Source organism: Calypte anna, chromosome 2 (assembly GCF_003957555.1).
Source record: "Calypte anna isolate BGI_N300 chromosome 2, bCalAnn1_v1.p, whole genome shotgun sequence".
Taxonomy (NCBI): Eukaryota; Metazoa; Chordata; class Aves; order Apodiformes; family Trochilidae; genus Calypte; species Calypte anna.
This window is the reverse complement of record NC_044245.1, coordinates 7,387,014-7,393,804: the sequence shown is the minus strand read 5'-3', so window position 1 is coordinate 7,393,804 and position 6,791 is coordinate 7,387,014.

Genomic DNA, 6,791 nt, shown 5'->3' with positions numbered 1-6,791 from the left:
AAACCAGGACAACCATTCAAGAGTTCTTTGGTTTTGAGTGCAGGGTCGTGTATAGGAGTGTGCAGTCTTCATACCTTTATACAACCCTTCTCAGGTGTTTTTACCTCTGTAAGACTTTGAACTTGATGCAGAATAAGTGTGGTCTCAGGACAGGATGATGACCTGTAATACAGTCCTCCTTGTATTGAAACTGCACCTGACACCAGAGTATGAAGTCCAGGCAGTCTGTTGAAGGCTGAACTGGACTGTTCTGATAGCATTTCCTTTATCTTATCAAAAGTCTGCTACTGAGCCAGGTGACTCCAGACTACTTTTTGGTCTCTGGTTCCTTGGCTCAGCCTTCAGGCTGCACAAGTCAGTTTGCTATTCTCTGGCTAGTATTCTCTAATTTTCTGCCTGTTTTTTCTCTGCTCATTTTAATCTTTAACTATGTTATGAATATTTTGATTAAAAAAACTACGACTTGTCTTAATCCATCTCAGAATAAAAGCTTTCTCTCTCACATATTCCTAGTTCTGTCTCTAATGTAACCACAGAATTTTTGATGGCTGTGTGTACTTTCCCTGGTAATTTTGGGTTCCCTGCCACCTCATTTCCTATACACGAAATTGAGTTAAATTTGTTTGCTATTTCCACACTTACCATTTCTGCGTCCTCAGAATCATGATTGTATATTAAATAGCAATTGAATCTCCACAGGGGTGGTGACAGCTGTGGTAGGTACCAGTAGCCTGAAAAAGTGAGTTGTAAATTTGGCCCATGAGATTGATTACATCTTTGGGATATGGGAAGTGTTGGAATCACAGTTTAAGACTGTTACAGATGTTTCATTGAGACTTAAGTGAGTCTGCTGGGTAAATGTCAAATACCACCCTGGGACCTCCAAAATGAAAATAATTTTCAATGTGTTTTACCCCAGCTGTATTTCTCATTATATGTGGCTGGTGGCCCATTTTTCTGAAAGGCCTCTCTTTGGTCAACTTACGTTCCAGCTGACATTATGATTGCAATATGTGTCTGAAAAATCAATTTAAAAAGAACTGAAATACACTTCTATTATATATTAACATATGTCCTTGTAAAGAAGGGCCACAGTCTGGGTATGCAAAGGCTAATAATTGACCAACATGTGGTGCTATAATATTTGTTCTATTTGCTTTCTTTGTAGAAAACATGCAAATGCTTTGAAGGGACTGTAAAAAAAAATCTGCAGAATACTCATACCAAGTTCAAACAGGAACATTTCCAAATGTCAAGCAATGATTATCAATGTTTATCAGTAAGATTTCCAAAAAATGTAGATTTTATTAGTTAATAGTAATGCATTTAAAAATACGTTTACTTTGGCTCATTGTAAGAGTACAAAGATGTTGAAGAGCTAATGCGGTCTTCGTGGAAGAAGACACGAAAGACTGGTTTGTGGTTTTGTGTTACTCACAAGAGACAAGTTCAGCATTTGATTTCAGGAAGTTTCTGAGGGCTCCACAAGGTGCTCAGCATTTACACAACTGTGTCTGCAAACCACTATAAAACTGAAGCTTAGCAGTGACACTTGACTCAGAGGAGAAGCTCTCAGTGCCACTCTCTTGTCCAGTGGCACCTGAGAACTCATCTGGCCTCCACCCTTGGTTGCCTTCCTTAGAATCATAGAATTGGCTGGGTTGGAAGGGACCTCAGAGATCATCGAGTCCAACCCTTGAACCACCCTTGCAGTTGCTAGACCATGGCACTGAGTGCCACATCCAGTCTCTTTTGAAATATCTCCAGACACGGAGAATCCACTACTTCCCTGGGCAGCCCATTCCAATGCCTGATCACCCTCTCCGTAAAGAAATTCTTTCTAATATCCAACCTAAACCTCCCCTGGCACAACTTGAGACCGTGCCCTCTTGTCTTGCTGAGAGTTGCCTGGGAAAAGAGCCCAACCCCCCCCTGGCTCCAACCTCCTTTCAGGGAGTTGTTGAGAGTGATGAGGTCTCCCCTGAGCCTCCTCTTCTCCGGGCTGAACACCCCCAGCTCCCTCAGCCTCTCCCCATAACTGTGTGCTTTTTTTTTTTTTTTTTTTTTTTTTTGGTAATTCAATGATTGATCTCTGCTTCCTCCAACTAGAATTGCTTTGTGCCCTGGAAGTATTTAAATTCCACAGATTTATACTGCAGGACTAATTCATCACTAAAATACTATTACAAAAAGATTTACTTTCATTACAGTCATCTTTACCAAACTAATTGTTATTTGGTTGCTACACTTATGATTGTGCCATAACTTCTTTGGCTTAATGGTACTTCCAGAAGATGCCAGGAGCTCTGAAAGGGTCTCATAATGTTCAGAACTATCTCTCAGTCTGTAGGAGAGAGTAAAATGAGTCACTCTTATCCTTTCTCAGTGCATTCTGGAAGAATTAATCTTTACTTTTGGGGAAGTATGTATATTCTGGAAAAACTTCAAGGACTTGGAGCATTTGGATAGGTTAGCTTTTATCCACATTATTATAAGGGAATAATGGTCTTTCACACAAATGAGTAAATTCTTTAATTTCATTTAAAACTCAAAATGAGCTTGATAGATGAGCTAATCTGTGCTGGTTTTAACATAGATTTTATAGCATGAGAACTCCAAGATCTTAGGGTTTGGTTTGTTGGTTTTTTTTTTTTTCTTTTTTCTGAATAACAGGGAAGCTGAGGGTTATATTTGAAAAATATAATGGCAAGACAGACTTGGATGTGGTATCCAGCAGTGAATCTGACGCTAATCTTGTGATAGTCACACTTTATTGAGCCTAATGTTGAGTTTAGTGATCACATTCTGCATGGGAACATATTCCAGTCACCTGGTATTACCCATACAATAATGCATATAAACCATTACATTAGTGCATTGCAGCTTTTTTCCCCATTTCTCATTGCAAATCCATTCCAGAATTTGTTTGTTTTTATATATAAGAAAATTCTTATTCATGGACTAAACATATACCTGCCTTCTTTTTTTTAATTTGTTCTTATACCAATTCAGATTTCATCTTGACTGATTTGAGTTGGAGCTGAAAACACTTTCAGAATCAGGGTGAAGCTTTTTGAAAGAGCTTATAAATCTGTAATTCCAGTTCTCTCCAGTTTTCTTCGAGGAGAAAGTGCATGTTTCCTCCTGCTCAGTGATGCTTTGATACCAAAAGCTTTTTATTTGCTTAGTGCAATTCTTCATTTTTAGTAGTTTGTTTTAATTTGGCTTTTGCAACTTGAAATATCTGGTCTCTTGTAGTAGATATTAAAGAGAAAAACAGCATACATTACTCAGGATCAGAATTTTAGTAATTGCTTATCCAGGGAATAAATAATGAAGCAGATTTACTGTGAAAAGAATTAATGAGAGACATAATTTTTTGCAGATAAGAAAATGGTATCCTTCACTCAAATTACCACTGAAGCTGTAAATTTATTTTTTTTTTTTAAATGATTCAGGGATAAATATTTGTGTGACCCTTGATATGTACTTGATAGGATGTTGGGATTTCCTCAGCTTCTCCTTTAGGGCTAATGAGCAGAATATACTAAAAATATTTTTCCTGAAGTTGCCCTAATTTCATGGGACATCACTGTTCTGGTAGGACTAAGGCTTTTGCTAAGGGATTACTGTCAGATTCTTAAGACATGAATGGGAAAAGTTGTCCCTTTATCTCTAGGCAGCTTAAAATTAAATGTCTGAGTTCCCACTCCCAGGAGTCAAGTCTTGCTGCTGAGCTGAATAATTGCAAACCTTAGGGATTTGGAGAATATTGTCACTGTTAGCCCAAATACCAAAAAAGTAAATTCTGAGTGGCAAGTGCTTAAGAGTGGCACCTGGAAACCAAATCTAAATATTCCATTAAATCAAACACATTGTACCAAGTACTTTGCATTTTATTCTGGCAGTGGGGTAATATTTCTTTAGTATGGATCCTGATGTCCTGATAAAAGCAAAACTTCTGCTATGATAAGATTGCAGGATTAGCCCCAACTTTAGTCATTAATGGAGTGCTTCCACCAAAAACTATCAACACTTTTTCTCACTAGAAAATACAGTTAGCTTGGGGCCAGTTTTGAATGGAATGCCTGAGACCAGTTTGAGACACATATGCTGTGTACACACAGTGTTTGTGTCTGCATATCAGCAATTCTCTATCTTTATTTGGCACAAAAATAGACTTATGGTAGTTTTTACATATGGATGGTTCTCCTATATTCTTAATTATTTATACATTATTTAATTACTCTTGTAGTATATGCTAGTCAAAATACAGTTGTGTTACATATGTGATTTGAAGTTCCCAGGCACAAAATGCTTGCCACTACAATCTCCTAGATATTAAATACCATTTCAGATACTTATAATCCTGGTAATTCTGAATAACTTATAATTCTACGAGCTCAGGTGTGTTGTTAGTTTGTAGAAGAGCTCTCATGGCTGGCTTGAGGATATTTTAGCATTTTATTATTACTCTTTATGTGCTATTTTGCAAGATTTTTACCAAGAAGCCACCTTTCTTTTGGTTTGGTTGGCAACTGTCTGTCATATATTCCATCTAGTAGAACTTTTTGCATTGATTCTGGGCCAGTTTTCTCCCCAGCACCCGTCACTGACCACTGGAAATGTGACTCCTTTGGTCTGTAGAAGTGTATTTGACCTTGACAAGCCTCTCTTTTGTATCCCATCCCTCACGATTCCTGCAGGCAATAGCACTATATGAATACTTCCTGCTGTCTTCCACACTTTTTCAGCATTTTGTTTCAGCTTCTGACTGTGTTTTTATTCACTAAAACAAGAGATATTCCAGCTGGTTGTTTCTGTTTGTTTGACTCTGCAAGCTGATTGCCATACTAGGAGTAAACAGCATAAATGGGAAAGTCAATTTGACTCAAAAGAACATAAATTCAACTGTTCTCTGTGCTCTCCCAGTGCTGAGTACCCAGAGTGCTGGTAAGACTGACTGCTTTCTAGTGAAAAATATTAAGCTGGCCCAAAATGTGTTCTATCAGTTACCAGTTACACAGGTAAGAACTATGTTTTTCTATGTTTGTTTCCATTTCATGAGGGATATTCAGTAGAAAATACTCTGATTGCATTGTCAGCATACTGCTGAGGATTCATGTTAGCTGGACCTTGTGCCTTTCTTTGTTATTTTGTGCCCCACCTAGGAACTTAGAGCCTCTTCATCAATGACAGAATACAACCAGTTCATGATTTTTTTTGTCTTCTATCTTCAGCACCTATTGAGCCATTCCATTCTGAGATATTTCAAAACAAAATTTCTTCCTGATGGGAAATTATATTACCATAAATCTTCCCTTACTGTAATTTTTCACTATATTCTAACACTGGAAAGATTTAAAGCTATTCTCCTGTCTTTAGAAGCTCAGGCTGAGGTGAGAAATTAAATGTGATAAAGCTGCACTTGTTACATTACAAATACACACTTCTTTTGGATTCAATTGTTGCTATGGTAATGCACAATCTGTCTTCTTTAACTGGTTATATCCACTGCCATTCACATGTGAGAATGATTTGCTATTAATTATGACTCTAGGTACCTTCATCATCACACACCTCAGTGCAATGTGCAGAGCATTTCTTCCTGCATTGTTAATTTTCTGCTGAAAAGAGTGGTAGTATAGTAGGGCACTGTGTTTGTCTCTTGCTTTGGAGAAGTCTGTTGACAGGCCTTGAAAAGCTGAGGAATATTGTTCTGGTTTGTTTGCAGAGGGCTCAGGTGTGCAGGGAAACCAAGATCTAACATTCCCATCCTCGATGAGTCCCATCCATGATGATTTTCATGTCCTGAGGCCAAGTGGTACAGCAAAGCTTGTAGTAAAACTCTTATCTCTGAGACAGATCAGCCATGTCCAAGCTTCCTACTGGGAATTCCTGACTGGTGGTAATTCCTGAACCATGACTTGGCAGTGTCTTGGAGAGCTGTAGTTGACCTGAGCCAAAACTCTGCAGAGACTGTCTGAACAATTTAAAAATATGGATGGACACAGCACAGTGCTCAGACCCGTGCTCTGATCAGAGAATCAGAGAACTATTTGGGTTGAAAAAGGACCTTAAAGAGCATTTAGTTCCAGCCCCTCAGTGCTGTTTGGTTTGCTTGTGTAGATGAAAGTGCTGTTTTTGAGCAACGTTTCCAACATGTCACCTTTTGTTCTGGGGAGATAGCATCTTGGATCTGCATTAAAGCACACTCCACACCTGCTCATCATGCTTGCCAATGCTTATCAGGCATGGAGAGGCATAAACACAATGTCTGCAGCACCTCAGTTAGACAGAATAGCTGGCTGGGGATTAAATAAGGTGTTGGCATTGTTGCAAGTAAGACTAATTTGGAAAGGTTGTGCTCTTAGTACAAAAGAAATAGAATTTATTTATGAAAACAAGGAGAAGTTGCCATTCACCTCATGCTTTTCTGATGTTTGGATCTTGTTGTGTGTTGTGATATCCATACATCCTGCCAAAGCTGTGTAAGCAAGCAAAGTCTCTGTGTATTCTGATCCTCTGGAAACCACTAAACAGCTGAGGCTTCATATCATTCTGTGGTTTCTTCCTCTTTTATCCACTCCTCTATCTCATCTATAAATCATCACCTTCTCATTGGTTCTCTGCTCACAATGTGATTTCCAGTGCTCTGCTGTTATTAGTTAATACCATGTGAGAAAACATTTTTACATGGTTTTATGCAGGAAATACACTTGGTAAGTGCAATTTTGCTTCCCATAAACAGAGCTTAGACATTGCCCTTGGGCAGAGGGCAAGTTGAGGAA